At 32.2% G+C, this 21,336-nt stretch overlaps 1 protein-coding gene across 3 annotated transcripts in view; it reads right to left on the bottom strand.

Annotated features, from left to right (window-relative positions):
- Nucleotides 1-21,336, bottom strand: part of Mgat4a (alpha-1,3-mannosyl-glycoprotein 4-beta-N-acetylglucosaminyltransferase a) — a 193,547-nt gene that overhangs the window by 16,283 nt on the left and 155,928 nt on the right. The window lies entirely within an intron of this gene.

Raw genomic sequence — 21,336 nt, 5'->3', positions numbered from 1 at the left:
CGCGTTAGTTTTGCAATCTCTTCAAACTTAGCGGCTCTCGACGGCAACACCGACCGTTATCATTGTATGTGTGACTGGCACGATTGTGGAAAAGAATCGACCAGGGTACGAATCACAGTGAAAGGATAGCGTAGTATGCAGCGGGGATAAATTATCAGGACTTTTAAGTTCTAACGACTTAAGCATTTTGAAACCGGGTGTCGATAAGTTTTCTCATGAAGTATTGAAGTTAACGATACCGAAAAGAAAATTAGTGAATATTTGTTTGTACCCATTAGATGTGATGTTACAGTTATAAGTTTATAACTTTAACATTAAAGTATTATGCGTTTTTTATGTAACGTTATGCGTTTTTTCTTCTTATGACGACATATTTTTTAGTCTCTATCGATCTTAGTAAATTCCCCCCTACCCGACCATACCTACACAGAACTAGATCCGGTTCGTTCGTAAACGATCGGATATTAATATCCGTTTAGTGATTGACGCTGATCACTTTATTCACCAAATCATTGATTCACTGATTCGCCATTTGATTCGGGTTGTTGGATCAATTTAATTTTTGTTTGACCAAAAACTAGTCGCTGTCGATACAATATACAAGAACGAAAAGTTGATCATGTTTTTTGGTCAGCGAATGAACGAATGGCAGAACAACAAAATGTTAGTTATTTTCGTGCATAACCAACCACTCATCCTGATTCAAATTTACCGATTACGAGATGTATCCGTCTCTCCATTGGTATAATCATTACACCAGCATGGACCGAGTATATTTTAGAATTCGGACAGATTAATAACGCATGTAACGAATATTTTGTGGAGATGTTAGGGGGCGAATAGTGGTATGATGGTGGTGTACCACAAAAAGTTACTTGTAAGTTGGTGTGGTTGTCCTGACGGTGAGACGGGCTTCGTTTTATAAAAACATAATAAACATTTTATGAAAATGATAGACTTTAATGTTAAAACCGTAAATATTTAGAAGCCAGAATAAGTAAAAAGATCGATCCGGTCATTAAGTGTACCAAGAGTACTTTAATCACAGGCGCTGTCACCTAGAGTAGAGTATATTGCGGTACGTGAGAAAGCCACAACTGTGTGCAGTTGTCGGCACTAATACTAATTGATACGAAGTGACCCGCAGAACCGCAATCCGAGCGAAACGCTTTTCATCGATCGTTTGCATATACCCTTCTCGGTAAATAGTTATAATCCCAGGAATTTCAGCACCCGCGGAACGTCACACCACTAAATTGTTCGGTTTTGCGTGATAGATGAATTTGGTTAACATGTGTCAAAATTTACTTGGAGTAACAAATTTACGCATGCAATATTAGGGACGATTTGACACTTAAATTCACCACCGTTCACGGGGATAAACGACCTGTTTTGGCATCGACAGACCGAGTAAAATAAACGAACCATTTAGCGTAATATCAAACAATTCATTACACAAACAAAACAGAACCGCAAAATAAACAATGTTGCTTAAACGTTGCGTGAATACGTAGGTACCTAAAGGATGGTTTTCATTGTTAAACAAGAAGGGGTTCAGGTTTTATGCTTTTAGGAGAAAAAAAATCATGTTCGTAAAAAAAGGTTAAACAAAAATCTGTATACCGCCCTTTATTTTTTAATCCCCAGTAACCAAATATTGGAAACATAATATGTTTCCCGTTTGTCACTGAGCTCCTATGGTTTTCACAAGTTCATATGAGTATGTATGCTGAAGTGTTATTTTCTCTGCCGAACCCATTTATTTTAGTAAACTGACAGAAACAAGCGTGCTTGAACAATGGACGAAACAATAATATGATATTTTATTTCTGGACATGGAATGTTTCGTATATGGTAATGTAAAGTTTACTCGTACGTATTACCATTTCAATAATTAGACTACGTATTTTCCTTTGTCTAAATTCTATATAATTATCTCAAAGCGAAATTTCTCGGACATTTCACCAATTTTCGTATCGCACTGAGCATATGACACATAGAACGTGGTTCCCACGGGTGTATGACTATTACATGTTTATTTACAGGCACTGCGTAATATTTAATTTTATATTAATAACTAGCCAAGTGAAGTTTATAATTATTGAGTTATAAAGCTTATTTTTGAGTTAAAGATTAATTTGTTATTTAAGCTATACAAAGTTTAATACACAAAAAACGTATTTATTATCATGTTTTCAATGCAGTTTAGCCGGTATGCAAATAGCGGAAATCTCTTAGTAAGATGATAATCTAAAAAATATGGAACATGTATAAATGTGTTTTGACAAAAATGTAAACAATTAAATAAAGTTTTTTTCGCGTTTCCTGATTTTACCTTCCCGGGATCTCAGGATCCACGAACTAGACGTTTCAAACAATAAACCGGAATCAGACAGACGGAAACTGAAAGGCCGCGGAAAATTAAGAATTAAATAATAAATTTAATTTTCTTCATCTCTCTTTGAATCTTCTCGAAGATTAAATAATCGCTTTGATCTGCCAAACCTCGTCAAATTAATACCCAAAGTCTTCTCTGAATTGCGTTTTTAAAAATAAACATGCTCCAAAATAGGTTTCCAATTATTTTATTTATCGTCGATAATATTAGGAGTAATATTTCAAATTTATACACAAAGGTTGTATTGGATACGCTAAATATGGGTTAAATAGACGGAATTGAAGTCTAGTTTTTGAATACATTGAACTATAAAAACGAGAAAATGAACGTTTTCACACTGGCTGAAATCACGTACCGAAACTCGTAACACATTCCTGATGCCATAAGCTCTTCTAAAACTGATTCGTATAGGTATGCGTACGGTGAGACAGTAAAGTTCGCGAAATGAAAGGCCTTCATTGTCACATTGACGCCCTGATCCATTAGCCAACAATGCGATACAAACAATGGTCCATCTATGCGCGATAATGTTCCATTTCGGGGGAGTTCGGCTTATGGCGAACCGACCCGAGTCAGGGAGGAATTCCGCTACGACTTCTTATTCCGACCGCGCGTTTTCTAAACGTTTTACAAATCTACGCCAGGCATCAGAATAGCGATTAAAAGTTTTCCAATTTCAATTTCTAAAACTAATTCCCTAGAATATTATACCGAAGCTCGCTTCTCATGGAGCTTATCAGTAGGTACCTATATAATTTGAGCCGTATCTACCATCGAAGTCGAGAGAAGTTTTCAGGGGGTACTTAATAATTAAGACTTGTAATGAATATAGAGAAAATTGCGTCCAAGTTCTCGGCGTAATCGGGTGAACGCTTAACTCAGAAGGCATGAATTCCTTTACTAACATCCGTTTGTTGAAATTTCTAAAGCCATTTAATTAAGAGAGGAATATTAATTACAGAACGGTAAACTTCCCATTTAAATACATTTAAGCAGGTATTTCAATATATACGTATAACATTATTATATGATGAAGGTTTCTGCCAAATAAAAAAACTAGCTCAGCTTAATTTGCAGGATAAATACAATTTCCAAAATTTGAGTAGGTTGTCAATCACGAAAAGAATGGTGGATGTTGCATGTGTGAGAGCTTTTTGTTATTACTAAAAGTAACGCGTTCTGTAAATAATTCGCACTTCACTGGTTCACCTACTGATCTGTATACATGATTCTACAAAATGAATTTATGAAGTAATCCTCAATTTCAAGCACGCATATCCAATCACTCCACGAGTAATTCACAATTAGCTTAGAACATCTCACCGTCAGTTGAACCTCCACCCGACGCCGACGCTACGCTAGCGCCGACGCCGACGTTTGATCCCTCGTCACTTGTATCAACGTTTCATTGCAGAGCAGCTAAGCTAGTTACGACTAATTAAGCCAATCTATATGCAGTTTCTGCTTTGTGATACCGATCATAGAATTACCTTTCATTGGTAAGGAATAGTTACGTCTAGCAAATTCTAATTAAGGGATTGCATGGATCCATACAACTAGAGGTCTTTACAATTAATTTCAATGGACTTACTACCGCTAGTCACCATTCGAGTGGCATATACAGTACAATACAATTCTGACACTTGTAATGTATCCTAGCTTCAGACTATTTTATTTCAAGTAATTAAATGTATAAGTACCTATATTAACTAAATTGTAGCTTTTTCTAGATCTCATAGAATGCATTGAGCACCGCATCGGATCGACGAAGGGAAGGTGATCGGTGCTGTATGTAGTAAGGGAATTTATATGTTGGGATGAAAGCGACGATAGTGAAGGAGCTTAGCGTGAACGTATCAAGGGAAAATAAATTGAGAAAATAAGAGTTAATGTCATGTAATAATGTCAAGTTTTCTCGGTCTTCCTCTGTTCCTATTTTCAACTACATTTACTTCACAAATTTGTTTCACCGTTCTTTTCCCACTCATTCGTTCCACATGTTCAAACCATCTGACAACACCTTTCTGAATTTTATCGATAAATCTTATCTCAGCCTTACATTCTTACCTTACTTCACCAGTCGAACATCTATCATACATCGTTTTGACGCACATTCGCATTTAGTCTACATTCATCCTTCTTTTGCCAACTCCACGCTTAACCTCCCTACACTAGGGCTGGTACCAGGATAATTAAAAAATAAAGCTTAAATATAAAGTAAACTTTAAAATCAAACACATTACATATCGTCTTTGTTAGTAGCTAGTTGTGTATTGATATAAATTGAAAGAAAGATCGGCTTTGGAATGGAGATGTGGTCGAATGGCACTCGATTTATGTAGCTGCCATTATCCGCAATCTTGGGCTACTTTACGAGGCCGTCGGAAGGAGTCTCGCGGCCCAATTTGGGCTGTATACAAATGTACTCGTAAATAAAGACGGAAAGACTCCCTCATTTATTACGTTGTCAAAGGGCGGTGTGCTTATTGACATTCGTGTCCAAATTGCGGTATTAAAAAGCCTACAGCCTGTGACGGCTTAGTGCCAGTCAATTTCATCTGCGGCCATTTCCACGGAACGAAAGACACATGTACGGACAAATTGCAGGAAAGTGGAAGAAAATTGACGCTATGTCCGAATCCATCGCCACTCAAACATACCAATCAAACATACTCGAATAATTGGTAGTTCAACAAAGACGTTTATTGAAATGGGAATATGGAAGCGTGGATATTTACAGGTCTCGTAACATTTGTAAATACTATTAACATTCGCCGTTATATCCAAGATTATTATTTGCAAAGGTTATCGCTCACTCCTTTCAACAACGTCATATATCAAAAAACTTGATTTTTCATGAGATCGTTTTCAAAGTTTAAAAATATAATAAAATGTATTAAAAATAAATATCAAGCCAATTATTGAACTTTTTACTGTGCAAAAGATCTTTTTTGGTAAGACCTAAATATTTTTTCTTCATTTGAAAAATAGTTAGTATATTTAAAAAAAAAGTAAACAATACCTTTTCTTCAAAAAGCAAACACAATACTTTCTGCCCTGTAGCGGGTAAACATAAAGTTAAAATATGCCGCTTTTGCTGGGATGTAGCACATTTTCTGGGCATTCCGAAAACATGCACAACTGAAAATTGTCGATTTTAGATATATGACGTTGTTGAAAGGAGTGAGCGATATATGCACTGCAAATCTATACTTTTAATTAATAGTTCCTAAGGTAATATATACCTTCACTTATGCAAGTGACATTTTTTTGCCAATTTTTTCTAAAAGGAAGCGGCAGAAAATATTATTTTTCAACCTTACTGTATTTTTTATTTAGTTTCCGCTCAAAAAATACCGACAGATAAGTAATTGAAACGCGTATTGCGACAACGCTCAAAGGATTTCATTCAGATTTCCATTAAAGCTACAAATCGAAAATTGAATCCTGATTCCTGTCTGAAAAATAAGTTATTTTACATTTTTTCTTTATTTTAACTTTGATCAAGAAATATAATACGTCTGTTTAATATTTACGTCTGAAAACCACATATTTCTAAAAAAAAGTTTTCTTGTATGTGAAATAATGAGGGAATAATATATTAAAAAGACTTAAATGATAATTATTTAACAAAATTAGTCATTAATCACGGGTAGCATGGTAAATTTTACATCTTTCAAGTAATTACCAAAACCAGCTAATGACAACTCTTAATAGATATTCCCATGTCAGTTATTTCACCTGCGTTGTGATATCAATAAAAGCGTAATACTATTCGAGGGCGCTTCGACTAAACTGTGAAATATAAATCTGTGACTAAATTAATAGGAAAATTATTGAAATGATTTTGCTTTTAAAATAGCTTTTTACAATTTCAAAAGTGTAATCATTAGAGCAAAAATATTATTTTTACTCCTGTAGATATCGAGCATTCTAAAGCGCTAATAAGCGGAGGCGGAGAATCATATCTGACGAGTATTACTCGACACTTTAATGTTTCTATTTTTAATATATAAATTAGTTTATTTGTGCAGAAGTATCTATTCCAATTTTATAAAACTTCTTTACCTTATGTGATTCATCATATTATCTTTTGCATATGTGATTCACCTTATTCATATGCCGAAATTTATCAACCCGAATTTATAACGTTCATATCAGTAACCCAAATTTAATACTTTTATTATTGAAAGAGACCCAATCTTTAAACTGAAATGGAGGTTATCTTTTAAAGTTCGTACAATACATCTTAATATAATAAACCGCATTTAGTTATTCGCGAAGTCTGTATTTCAGATTGCATACTAAAATCATTTGCCAAAAACCATTGTGTTAATCAATTAAATACGTAATTAAAAAAATAATGTTTTTAAGGTACAGTTTAGCATTGTCCATTTATAAATTGCTTATCGTTGCGTCTGCTTCTGCCTTGTGAAATACTAACGGATGCAAAATGATTATTTGTTCCCTTGTTAATCCTAAGCAAACCGTTTTATTACACACAAAACCTTGGCAAATAATAATAAAATTTTGGCTGACAAAACAGGATTCGGAAATGAATATTCAACCGTGCACCTAAAGTATGTACGGGTTTATTAAAGATGCAGGATCTTGTCAGGGATGGTTCGCTCCGAGCGGGGGATGGACAGGCGAGGGGAGGAACGAAGGCTTCATCTCATATGGCGGACTGTCGGTCACCCGAGGATTATACCACATCTGTGTGGAAACTAACACAACCCAGAATAATAAACTCGCATCAACGCTACTTCATATTTTTCACCACGATTCGTTTTCTCGGGAAAAAGTAATATATTTATTTAGTGTTTGGTTGCCTCGCTTCGAGCTGTCTGCACGGAAGGAAGAAAGGATGAGGATGGAAGGGATGAATAATAAATCTCGAGATGGGCGGGAATCGAACTCGTGACGGTAGTTTCGTAGTCGAACGTCAATCTTCTTGCCTGTGCTCCCCCGTCTTCCTAGAATAAATCAATGGTTAACAATGCTAAACATTCTACGTACACATATCATTGCCTTAATCCGTAAAGTGCCTACCTCCATCTGGGCATACTGCGTAGGAGAGATTTAAAACACTACAATTTAACCATAAAACGGTATTCGTCCATATAAAAAGTTCAATATTTAATGTTCCTATACAGATACAAAATACGACAAAAATCCAAGCAAAGCAATGATGGAGATGTTTTAGAAGACAGTGGTATCATTTAATTAAACTATTATTGTGAAAGTTCTTACCCTGTAATAGGTGTATGAATTAATTTTCGCCGTTTTATTAGTGAAATAAATAAAATAAAATCATTTGACAGCAAATTATCACTTTATTAAAGGTATTTCCCATCATTAGCTACCACTTTTCCCATATTTCAGGCAAAAGACGAATTCCACATCGAAAGAATTCCTTACCTTCAGAAATTCAGTCCAATACCCATATTTTGTTTCGAATCAAATAATGAAGTGAACCAATTCACACGCCCAATATGATTTTATGATAAGGGTCAGGGAACACGAATACATCTACTAAAAAAAATATTTTCAGAGTTCACGATCAACTAAATCGAAAACAATCACACGTCTAGTAGAATCAATGATAATGATAATGATGTTGAGTGCATTGAAACACGTGATATAAATTAATAATAGCTGGCATTTATGAACTTAATCTATGGTACATTTAAAAATCGATGAACTGTATTTGATGGTTAAATGATAATATTTGTATTATTTTCTTCCAGTAATCGCAGATGGAGTTGGACACAAAGGATTGAGTCAAACATGTGTAGATATATTCCAAGAAATGAAAGAGGAAACCACTTTAGGTATCTTAATTACGAATAACCATTTTCTCTGTAAACGTTTAACTATGAATACATTTTTATTCGATACCAATGTATTTTACAAAAATTAAAAAATACATAAGCTGTAAGCAAAATAGCAAAAACACACAGAATTAAAGCGTATACAATATTTTAGATAACAAAAGAAAAAAATCATAAATATCATGCCGCTTCAAACCGACATCTAAACACACAACAATGGTATCACGTAATCTTCTAACGGTAAATAAACGAAATAAATTCCCCTCAAGAGACTATTACAAATAACCAGTTTTAAGTTACACTAGCTAAAAGAGTACGGGTATGCGGACACGAGTTTCTTAGAGATTGTGGCTATTATCCTATTCCACCGTTGCTTTTCTATATAGCACCTTACTCGCTTTACTTATACAATGAACTGCTTGGCAGCTGTCATGAATGAATAATTTTAGCCAGTTAAGGGTAGGCTTTCCTTAATAAACCGCTTTATCTTGCTTTTACCTAGAACATTAGCGGGCGGCTTGAGGAATTGCAGTAATGAGCATTTAACACGTGTTTCCAATTTCGTATCTCCCCCAATAACCAGCCACTGAGTATGTATTTGTAAAAATATTAATAAAATATATTTTGGAAGGCAAAATGATATAAACAGTGTTTAGCAATCCGTTTATATATGAATCTTTTGAAAACAGAATTTTATTAGCGTTTAGTATGGTAAAAGGTGAAATAAAAGCTTATATTATGTTTTCCGTCAAGGTAAAATAATTTATCAGGTGTAATAATAAATAATTTAAGAATATTTTTCATTCATGTTCCCGGTAATTTTTGGGAATTCTCGGCAGAATAATATGTAAGCTAGAAAAAAATAATAAAGCAACATCGAGGCATAACTTGTTTTTATATACGTTTTCCATTTATTCGCTTACTTTTTTAGTAATGTTGTTCAAATTGGAGAGGAAACTTAAGACATGTTTTATTATAAAACATTTCCATATTTTTTTTCAGAAAGATTTTTTAAATAATGCTTCTATACTTTTTGCTTTCAGATAATTTATCTGATTTTGCTCAAACGGAGATGAAAGTCTTTAACTAATCAATTAATAAAATTAAATATGTAAACGTTTATTCAACAAAAAATCCAGACAGAATACAGTTGAAATATTCAAATAGACATTCATCATAAAAATGCAATGATTATTGTTTTAAATCATTTCAGGAAAAGGGATGTTCTCCATTGAAAATATGAGTAAAATTGCATGTTGTATAATATAACAAGCGCACGCTGCACCGAGTGGCGATCTGGAAGCAGGGTTACTGGTGGCCGGTGGCCGGTGAAGGATCATTTTACAGTCGGTTCGCGGCACTTTAGACTCGCCCTTACTCCGTCGCAAGTTTGCAATCGGCGGTAAACTTTAGCTCGTACCTTGGCACTGTAAACTTGGAGATCAAGTTGGATCGAACAAAAGTTCAAGACTTGTAACGAATACACAATATTCTTATACCACCTAATCAAACTATGCTTTACGCCACTAACAAACCGTCCAAGCACAAACTCTCATATGCGATTTATTCATCGATAAAGTTCTGAAAATTTCGACGTGCAAAAAGCGTTCGACAACAAGCAAAATGAAATAATTGTTCCAAACCAACATCTCGCGATCGTCGGCTTCATGTAGGTTTCGCAATTTTTTTTAATTCCTGGAACCCAACTCTTAAAGTGACCATTCGGGTCGAGCGAAAGTACTCTCTTAGATGGGAGAGGAGTGACAGTAGACACCTTCCCAGTGGTCCGTCCTGCATAGTAAAACACGCTAACGATGACATCAAAACAGAAAACAAGAACATAACAAGAAATTACAAATGTGCGCAATTGGGAAACATCGGACGACAATCAAATCAGTTTGTAACAAGTATTTCATAACACATTTGCCAGTAATAACATTTATTTACGAACATATTTTACATTAAAGTAACACAAAGAAACGGGAAAACAGGAAAAGGGGAAATATAAAGTAATGTTGGAATTAAGGTAAAAAAATTAAAAATGTGCTTAAAAAAGAATCACGTCTTTCAGGAATTTCTTGACGTACCATTTCTAATATGTTAGTCGAAAAAGAAAAATTGATCACCGAAATCTTGTAAACGCTTTGTCAAAAATATAATCGGGTGCCGATCAAGAAAAATCTGCAACGTAAGCAGAGAATTTGAGGCAACTTGTCAGTTTCTTAAGCAAACATATCATCCGACCACATTCGAACATTTGCAGAACCTCCTTGTAACAAATATAAGATCGTACGAATTTAATCGCAAATGCCTCTAGACTTTTTTAATTTGGAAGTTTGTAAATGATTGAGTTGACACACGAGATGGCGAAGTTTGAACAAATTTGCGGAGCAATTGACAAAGTTGGATCGCAATAGTTGCGAAAATACGATTAAAAATTCTTCCCAAATGATCGTATTTTGAAGGGATATACTAACTTTAAAAAAGCTCAGAAAAAAGTTTTACCTCGAAGAAAGGTCCAACTAGGTATCAGTTAGTATTGAAAAGGAGAAGGCGAATTACGAAAATACACCAAACTTGTGCAAATAAAATTCATCTTTCTTATTAAATTAATAACAAAGTTAATGCTTCAAATATTATTAAACTAATGAAAATATTGACTGAAAGAAAATTTACAAAAATACAAAGCATCAAATATATATATTTTAGCGTAGAATTGGAAACTAAGAGCCAATATTTACAAAGAAACACTTACTTACTAGTGGATATTATCGTCGGACTATCAAAAGTGGACATTCAATAGAAACGGAGAGAAAACATGAATAAATAGTTGGCGAAATGGGTTCCAGTTTCGAATTTTGATCTACACCAAAAGATTTTCTTACGGACGTATGCGGGAGAAATAAATTTGCGAAAACTTCATATTCAATATTAAAATTTTAAAAGGAAGCTTATCATTGTTTTAGTTAAATTATCTTTTATTTTTCTCGTACATTTCTCAAAGCGTGGTAGCCTTTATTTTTAGCTATCATAAATTGGAAATTAAGAACCTGCTTTGAAAAAATGGGCTAGCGTAGAGAGAACACAATTTATGAAAAAAAATATGACAAGAGCATATTCATAAAAAAATATACCATATATGATGATATACAACATTTTTTTTTGTACACCTTTTGTTACTTACTGTGTGTCCCAAAATGAACGTTTAAAATTATTCATTGGAAAAATTAAGTAGTAAAAATAAATAAGGTAAACTTTCGTTTTAAAGAAAAAGCGTTACATGGATAAGTAGCATCATTGAGTACAACATTATATTCGTCGGTATAATAATTATTAGATTGTAGCTAATTAGCTCTAAGAATCTGAGCATATTGTGATGGCAGCGAGATACCTTTTGATACCCCTCCGGAACGTACAAATGTGCCGATTCCACGATAACAATTGACGTATAAACGTAAAAGGTAAAAGTATTTTTGACATCATTACTTCATCAAAGGTAACGAGATGTGAAATATTATTATATTGATAAATTTCCAGGAACACTTTGATAACGCCATCAACCTTGTATGCTGACACTTATTTTTTTCCAATTTCTGTACATCTCAAAATAAAATTGACGATATTTTCTAGTAGCAGAAAATAAAAGCATACATTACTGTCCGATTATCGGAAAAAAACTTACTGGAGTGGAAATTTGTGAACAAGGGTTCAATGAAAGAATTTGATGAAAACAAAAGAGGTTTAGGAAAATGGGTGATGTATTGTGAAAAGACGATTGCAAAGTACAATATAAGTTTTTTTGTCCAATGTCGCTTTTAATGACACTATCATTACAACCTAATAATTCAATCAGTGGTGAATTGAAGCATGGCATGCAAAAGGTGCTATATTATTCTGTCATATTACAAATAATGTTAATAACTCCATATTAAATCTTTTGAAAATAAAATTATTCAAAAACACTTTAAAAAATTAATTTGGTAAGTAATAATATGGAAATATTGATTATAAATAATATTGGCATCCGTTCCCTAGGGAAACGTCATTTCAGGCAGATCATTTCCGCGGCTAGCCGTGGAAATGATCTGCCTGCCTCCGTGTGTAATGGTTACTATGTTTGTCTACCATGCATGTGGGTTTGTTTTCGAGTAAGGCCATCATAAATATTATAATGTATTTAAACTTTATTTCATATATAAATTAATTAAGTAACTAACCATCACGCCGTAACTATCCATTTAAAATTTAAAGTTACCACTAATTTTTATACAACATACATATTGTAACACGCGTTTCGACGCATTCAATATAAGCAAACTTGGCACGTATTATAACGATGTTGAGTGCATCGAAACATGTTTCTTATTTTAAAGTATATATTTTATTTTATAACCAAAGTTTCTTGAACATATTAAATAATAGAAAACATATTGAAAATCGCGAAGGATATACCAAAATATACATTTTGATTTAAAATTAATGTTTCAGGTTTTTTCCAAGCGTGCAAGCGATAAAAACATATTAATTACAGGATAACTGTCGTACTGAAATCGTGTATTAAGTACTTCCTTATTCTAACGGCATAGGAGAAAAGGCGCCGTTAAAGCAATTAAGCACGAAAAACTTAGTACGAATATATTTTTTCCCGAGGATGTTATTCGGGTAAGAAAGATTTTATTCGGGTAAGAAAGGGTATTTTGCCGACCATCCTTCTTGCGAATCAAAGTACATCCCGATCTTGTTCAGTGGATGGAATTTGATACTGAAAACTTGTCTATAAATCGAAAGGAAAATTTATGCAATACGTTGAAACGAGATGTTAATTTCCTGGGAAATGGGAACGGGGTGGGTAATATGTCACACTCAAGTTTTAAAGGCAAATTTCACAAGGAAAGAAAGTTCCAAATCGGAAATTCATTTCGCAATGATTAATTTGTTTTTAGCTTAGCGAACCCCCTCCAAACATTTCGCTATAGATAGATGTTTGAAAAATATTTGACGAAAAGGAAGCGAGCAAATACGTCACTCTCGTTACCATTTGGGAATATATATTTTATTCAGTATCCATAAAAGTCGGAAGTACGTTTTGATACTACTTTCTAGAAATTCACCTCGAAAACGAGAAATGTCCCGTCACGTCTCGATAAACAGCTGAACAACTTCGCTGCGACTTCTATTCACTAAATCAAATAATATTTTATTTAATAATTATAAAGGCATTAACATAAATACTATTAAATTAACATCAAAACACGTAACTTTTATAAATATAAATATGATGAAAAACAAGAAAGTCGAAAAGGATTAAAACTTTTGATGATTGAGAATTTCCAATGAAGCTGAAACGAGAAGAAAATCCTTTGAGTGATGTCACGCTACCCTACAAGAAGGTCCTCATCACAAAGTGTCTTTGATTTTTGAAGCGTTTCAAATTTAATAATTCGTTTGTTTGTCTCTTAACAAAATTCAATGAATATTGTAATATTGACTTTAAACTGGTCTATAAATAAAATTATATCCATATACTCACACGTAAATATATATATATATATATATATATATATATATATATATATATATATATATATATATATATATATATATATATATATATATATATATATATATATATATATATATATTGTCTCTGCCTACCCTTAACTTTTAATAAGCATTTTAATAACGGGTAGAATTTAGATCCATCGATCGCTAAACGTATAGATTATCATAACGTTACGGGTGATATCTGAGAAATATTGATCCTCAGTCGGCCGTGTCTCTCCTCTTGACAATGGCTGTGCGGTAAATCACCTCCAAACACGAGAGATATGCCTCAAAGAATACACAAATCCTAGAGCAATAGGATCATTTGTCCGCACAAAGCCTGACGCTTATAAATCGCTTTCCAATTCCGCCGGAAAATACCCGTCTACCAAGTGCCACCATTCTTTACCACGCGGATCCCCAGTTCACGATTCGCTCCCCCAGAATCTAATTAATGGAGTCCTCCGTGGCATTTCACCACTTCATTTTTTTAACGATTCATATCCTCGAGGCATTTTAGTGAATATATTTTAATAAAGCACTTTTTTATAAACATAAACTTCAAACTAATTACCTATGCAACAAAAAATACGGTTCGTAGCTTCACAAATTGTCTCTTAAGTCTAATTGATTCATTATAGAAAACGAACGCATGTAACTAATATTTGGTGATTATAGAGATTATACAATTTAAACACGTGTCGTGTATTTAAATGATTAAGTGGTAATGTATAAAACTAGATAGAGTTTATTATATAACCCTTAGGTATATTAATATTCCCATTAAAATGTAATTAATATTTAGGCGATAATTTTGTGACATCTTAACTATTTCTAAGAAAATAAGAACAAATCATTGTAATGGTTATAATAATAGAGAATGTATATTCGTTAGCTGGTCGTTAAGGGGCATTAACTTTCATAAGGTAAAACTCCGAGGGAAGCGGAGGTCCTTTACGACCGACTATGTTATAAATAGTACGAACCTTTTTCAAACCCACCAGTGATCAAATCGATAACGGGACACCAAAAATACGTGGACGTATAAAATTTCGTAAACACGAAGACCTCTAAAAACCACTGCTTTTACAACATTTAAAACTACCTTATTTAAATTACGTTTGTGGGCTGTCTGAAAAGTCATGATATATTATATAAACAACAAAGATAAATTGTGAAAGTGACATCCATTGAACGAAGGAAAACATAGAAAACGTGAATGAAATACGGACTTATCCCAAATTTCTGTTTTCTAAAAAACTCTGAAATCTTTTAACCATTCTAAACGTTAGATATATTTTAAGACGTATTCAATATATTTTTCGTAGTCTTTTCGTAACAAGGTAAATTATTAACTGGATTATCATCTAGGGCAATAGAAATATAAGGAGTATAGGGGATGGAGAGATGCAGCATTACATAGCTACGAAACCTGAAGAGATGGTACGCGACGTGGGGGGCGAGACAGAACTGTTTCGTACGCCCGAGGGCTACAAAGGTAGCCAAACTATAATATTATAATATATGACTCACGAAGAAGAAGAAGAAATTTAATCACATTTTAAAGTAATTTCAGCGGAAAGAAAGTGTTAATAAAATGTAAAAGGAAATATTTTAACGATAAAGAAATTTATTAGCAAGTTGATTATTTTCATAAAACTTCGAAAAATACAAATAAATGAAATTGCTACATTTGGGACAAGCAAGAAGTTTCAATGAACAAATTTTTATTAAACTTTTGATGGAGTTAACACGCAAGTAGTAAAGCGTCTACAACAATCACCATTCAGAACGATTGTTTGCATACTGCTCAAACATTTAATTGTAAAATAAATATACGAGTAGAAGTAACCAGAGCAATTGTGGCAGTTATATTGATACAGCACTTTATTATAATATTGGGATTAAATTGTTTCGTGTTTTATTTTTTAATGATTCTGGAAAGTTATGTTCTTATACAGAATGTTATTTTTTTACTAAAAAATTTTTTTCAATGTTGAGCGATGTACATATCGCTCACTCCTTTCAAGAACGTCATAAATAAAAAATTATCAATTTTCAGTTGTGCACGTTTTCGGAATGCCCAGAAAATGTACCATATCCCAGCGAAAGCAGCATATTTTTAACTTAATATTTACCCGCTACAGGGCTGAAAGTGTTGTTTTTGCATTTTTAAGAAAAGGTATCGTTTAATTATTTTTTGAAATATACTAAATATTTTTCAAATGGAGAAAAAACCTTCAGGTTTTACCTAAAAAGATCTGTTGCACAGTAAAAAGATCAATAAGTGGCTTGATATTTATTTTTAATTCATTGTATTATATTTATAAACTTTAAAAACGTTCTCCTGAAAAATCAAGATTTTTGATTTATGACGTTGTTGAAAGGAGTGAGCGATATGTAGTTCCTGAAATGAAAAACGGGATGAGTACATAAAATACAAGAAAATAACCTATGTCTATTATACTAGAGTACGCATTAACAAAATGATGCAAAGAGTAATCAATATATTACCGTGAAGTTATTTTCATAAAAAAAATAGGAAATGAAAATAAATCGTGTTCGACTTCAGATATCAATTCAAGACACAATACAAACCACATTTTCAGAAAAGCATTTTACATTTTTTAAATGTTGTACAAATGTACTTTACATGGCATATGTAAGGATAAAATGATTTAAGTTTGTAGCATTCCAACGATTTGTAGACATATGACATCATTTTCGCCGGTAGAATTATAACACATGATAAATAAACAAAAACACGAATGTATGTAACACTGATATTCTGTGAAGTGTGAACAAAAACGTAACGTAAACGTAACGTTTTTTTTTGTTATTTTTAATTTTAAAAAAATATTTCAAAACATATAATATACATAAGTCATAAATACATATAATATTCCCGACGAGTAATTTCTACATAATTTCACAACACTTATAATACAATATATGTGTTGTGAACAAAATAAAATGGGCAATTCAACTAAAAAATAACTGAACCTTAATCGAATTGAAAAAAATGCAGTAAATTTCGTTTCAAACACTGAAAATTCATAGAGTTGATCAACTTTTAAACTTGATCAACTGTATGAATTTGAAGGAATGAAATCGACTCTGCGTTGCAACGATATACGAGTACTAGAGGCAGTAAGTACAGGTTTCCATCATTTGTTACGGAGAATAATTTCACCTAAACCCTGCACCGTTTGTAAGCGGACTCGAGGGTGGATTCGCGTTCAATACACAACGTTTGTAATCGATACAATACACCTCGTTATTCTGACAATGAAATTCTTTGAACAAAAGCGTAAAATAAACAAAACATTCCAATTAGCGACAGCAGTGTATCGTGTTTGAAAAATAACGAAGGTAATAATGGAATTCTATTACTCTCATTTCCAATAAAATTTCAGACTCATTCAATACACTTTTAGCTAGGCATACATTGTCTGCAATGAAGCTTTCACAGTTAACAAAATAATATTTCGCTGTAATGATATGAAGCATAGCTGCCTGACTGAAGTTCGAAAGTGAGACGTTGTTAAACGTTCGTACCTATTGATATATCGGTAAATTTTCGTAATGAAATCGCGTTGTTCGAAGCTAAGATATTTGTTGTAATCTTCAATCTACAGTGAGTTGGATTTATGAGAATTAATTTTCAGCAGATTACACGGAACGGAATAGATAACATGAAACATGCGGCATTTTGAATGCCAACGCAGATATGTAATATGAAACACTTCACGAAGGATTGAAGACCCAATCTGGTTTGGAAATAAGCTCGTTTCGAGTAGCTAATATGAAAAAATTCATTACAATTTACACGTTTTCTAAACGAAGAAAAATTATATATATATATATATATATACATACATATATATATATATATATATATATATATATATATATATATATATATATATATATATATATATATATATATATATATATATATATATATATATATATACATATGTATATATATATATATATATTTATATATTGTATATATATATATATATATATATATATATATATATATATATTGTATATATATATATATTGTATATATATATATATATATATATATATATATATATATATATATATATATATATATATATATATATATATATATATATATATATATATATGTATATATTTATAAATAAATAAATATATATATATATATATACATATATATATATATATATATATATATATATATATATATATATATATATATATATATATATATATATATATATATATATAATCACATGTAAAATTTACAATACTAAAAGGCTATTTTCATTGTAAATTATTTCATGATTTCATGATGAAGCGTACATGCCACAAATTGTGGTATAAATAATATGGCTTTGAAAAAAATATGATCTAAATAAAAACATGGAATGTTCAGGTTTTAAATACCACGGACGAATTTGCTTCAACGGGGATTCCGCGAATTCAGAAAATTATTTTAAAAAAAAAATCATGTAAAAAAATTCACGATGACTAAGTGTTTCCATATTCGTCATACATAATTGTATTCCTGGCCAAATTATGTAACTATTTTTACCAGCAACTAAAATGATTTTAATGGTGAAATTTAAGTTCATATCGTCCAAAAGCTACACCTCCCGCAAGCATATTTACTTTGGTAGAATTTCACAAATATTCTGTCACTAAATATGATAGAAAAGAGGCATTGGGAGGGAATTTCAAGATTCCAAAAAGTATGCGAAGCCGCCGAAAAAGTAGAGTGAAAATGGCAACAATGAAAGCCAAAACTGGGTTCGCTGCATAGCATACTAAAAGGCTAATTCTTAGAGCTTTTGTGAAATATATTCCCCAGAGACGCTTATCGTTTTCTAAAATATAATATCAGATTTCCATTTCCATATCAGCAGGCACATAAACTTTCGAAACATCAACTTTGCGAACCTTCGGAAAAAAGAGTAATTATGAAACAAATATTTTAAAATAAAAATAAATTACTACTGCAAAAATCGTTTTTATAAATTGTCCCCAGTACGATGAAAAAAGATATTAAAAAAAAACATGTATTGAATCCTCGGAAAACAAAAATTCGTCATGTTGAAATTTTCCAATTCCTTGCTCTGATTTTATTTTGTGAAAACGGAATTGAAACGTAATTATGTTCCGTAATAGAATTCCAACTGTAAACGCTCGGCTTGATACGTCTGTTACATTTTCATGGTAGCACTATTCAATACAACATTATACGGAGCACAGAGTTGTTTATTTATCATTTAAAGTCATAACACAACAACAATGAATTGAGTAAATCAAGCCAATGTCAATAATCGAGAAAATTCCCAAGCCCATAATCATAGCGCTTAGTGCCTAGTTTTTATTTTCATTGATAAAACTAAAAAAAGAAATGACTTTAATAGAATAAAGGAGGCTAACGTATTCTAACATTATTTTAAAAGTTGTAACATGGAAATGTTATTACTTTGTCCCATATACATTTCTGGTAATATCAAAATTGGATATAAAGCTACGATATATGTATATTTATACAATTACGATGAAAAACCACCGTGTTAGCACTAGAAATACAAAATTGAGTTTGTTTATTCAAAAACCGACTCTGTGCAAATGGGTTTCTAAAAGGGAAACAGCTTTTGTTCTCGGTTGTACGATTATAATTACGCACGCAAAAGTAAAATATGTATTTAGGAAGCTCCGCTGGTCTACGTTGGGGCTATACCGTGATATTATGCAAATAGTATCCTGGTTTAGTAAGGCATCGAGGTGTTATTCGTGCGAGAACCGAGTCCTTCCTGCCATTCGTGTATCCTGCTTCCGACCCAGAGGTGCATAGCGCACTGCACCGGTAATCACGAAATGCGATTAGTCACACAGGATACTAAATAAATATTAAAATTATTTAATAATGCCCTCCCCCTCCCGGGAACCGATCTGAAACAATATGCTCTAACCACCACGCTACGAGGGCGGATTGAAATTATATTTCAGAACTTTGCTAAAACAAGTTCGCAATCGCAAAAGGGATATTATATTAATTTAAATTGGTAAATAAAAGTAATACTAACTAAGGAACATTTAAATTCAAAATGGTTAGATACATACTACAAAGTGACTGCCAAATCAATGAATGAAATCGCTAATGGTAGTTAAAAACTAACACTGTATAAGTGTATATTAAGTGAAATGGTTTTAATTTATCACCCTAGAATGGTAGCCGAAGCATAATACCGAGAGCACATTCGCGCAATTTGTGATCGAGATTAAGACGAGTGAAAAAAAAACATTTTTCCAATAGTTTCCAAGAAAATTAATGTCTCTTTTAATAGAGGATCAGAAAGTGTTGGCATCCAAAATATATATAGAGTTGTGCAAAAAATGACGAAAGGGACTATTAAAACGTTTTTAGGGAAACACATCACATTTTGCCTGCAATATTACATAGTACGGAAGTCCCTCAAAATACTATTTAAACAGTCTCTCCTGATGTCATCTTGATTGATTACAAATGAATATCGATTCAATTATCAATTTAATAAATTTTAAAGTGAAAATTCCTCCCAATTCAATTTTGAAATTGAAGAAGTAATCTTTTCATATCCATTAAAAAAGGGACATTTTTAAAAATAATAATTTATTAGCCTCTATAATCTGATATAACTAGATTCTTATGAAAAGTGGAGTTGAAAGAAGCTTTCATCATAATTATTTTTGCGAAATACGCACTAATACTTCTTTAAATAAATCCAACCGTGAAAAATATTCACTGTCAATATGAATCAGGTACTCTTGAGAAATATTTCGATAACGTATATTTATTTTAGGTATTATCGATTTTTCAGAAAGTGCGAAGTTTTAGGCAGGAAATATAAATATGCTTGACCTCGACTGATACATACATATAAAACGCAAAATTATCGAAAAAACAAAAAAAAACATGGTCTCCTAAAAGCATCCCGAAGGTTGATGTATTTGACATGTGAGGCAGTGCCGATATATCTACATTTAGGTAATAGAATATGAAACATTATTTGAGTTGGGTTCGAATAGTTATTTGGAATCCTGAGCGTGTCTGAATTATATTAAGGATCCCAAGACGTGTACATATTATAAAATATGCAAATATCCTTGTATCAATACAGGTTCGTGCTAAAATATTCATATTGCAATTGTAGCCAGAGACGAACCCTTTCTAGAACTAAGAATCAACGCCACGATAGAAATCTTAACGAGATATTCTTAGAAAACTAATAACTTAAGAAGATACTTCTTTATGGCTTGATATTTCAACAGCGAATATTCATTCCGGATAATTTTCATTAAAAAAAATTAATGAAAAGTTGATTCACAGATAAATGTACACATTACATTTTAAAAGTGGGAATTAATTACTAAATGTACAGAGTGCTTTATCAATACACTAGTTTATTAATTTTTTAGAATTTACCAGTATAAACTAGTGAGATCAGGTATCACCCGAAATTGGGTGCTTTGCCAATAAATAAAAAAAAAAACTAGTGAGATTTTCATTAAGGT

Source organism: Brachycentrus maculatus, unplaced genomic scaffold (assembly GCF_059751285.1).
Source record: "Brachycentrus maculatus isolate JH-2025_06_01 unplaced genomic scaffold, ASM5975128v1 h1tg000144l, whole genome shotgun sequence".
Classification (NCBI taxonomy): Eukaryota; Metazoa; Arthropoda; class Insecta; order Trichoptera; family Brachycentridae; genus Brachycentrus; species Brachycentrus maculatus.
Note: the sequence above shows the minus strand (reverse complement) of the source record. Positions and strands in the feature narration are given on the sequence as shown.